Genomic DNA, 701 nt, shown 5'->3' on the forward strand with positions numbered 1-701 from the left:
AAGGAAAAACTAAAAAAAGGAAAACTAATTTTCTGCGCTCCCCTCCTGGAAATTCATCAAAGGGGTTTAAATAGTCTCCGAAATGATAACCCAAGCTAAAATTCGCGCATCACCGTCTCCACGCCTCTCACACGCGTGTGAGCGTGCGTGGGAAGCTTCTGGAAAGTTTTCACGCCTGCTCACACACGTGTGGCCTTCCAGTTTGGTCCTCCATGGCTCCGCTCTTGCCTGGTTTGCTCTTTAAGCTCATCTTTTGGTCCTATTTCTTCCCGGGGCTCCTGTTTAAGCTCATCTTTTGGTCCTATTTCTTCCCGGGGCTCCTGTTTTACTTCTTTTAAGCTAAAAGTAGCTTTTATGCATCAGTTAGTGATTTTCAAGCATTTCTTTCATCATCTTCTTCCTCTTCTTCCTCTTCCTTAACACCGAATAGCGGGGAATCATCACCTCCCAACCTAAGGTTCATAGCAAAGAAGTCTTGGACGGTAAATGCTTTCATCTCGGCTTCAACTTTCTCACCCGTAGGATCCGCATCAAGCCCTAATCCTAGGCATAACTCTGTTACCAACGGTCCTATAAAAACGGATTGAAAATTGGGCTTACTTTAAGAGGCAAGCCACTTCTTCACTTGGACTCCCATGTTGACATCCGCTTCCTTCTCCACACTCCACATGTAAAACAAATCTTGCCCGTAGGCCTTGTTC

This window comes from Ipomoea triloba, chromosome 16 (assembly GCF_003576645.1).
Source record: "Ipomoea triloba cultivar NCNSP0323 chromosome 16, ASM357664v1".
Taxonomy (NCBI): domain Eukaryota; kingdom Viridiplantae; phylum Streptophyta; class Magnoliopsida; order Solanales; family Convolvulaceae; genus Ipomoea; species Ipomoea triloba.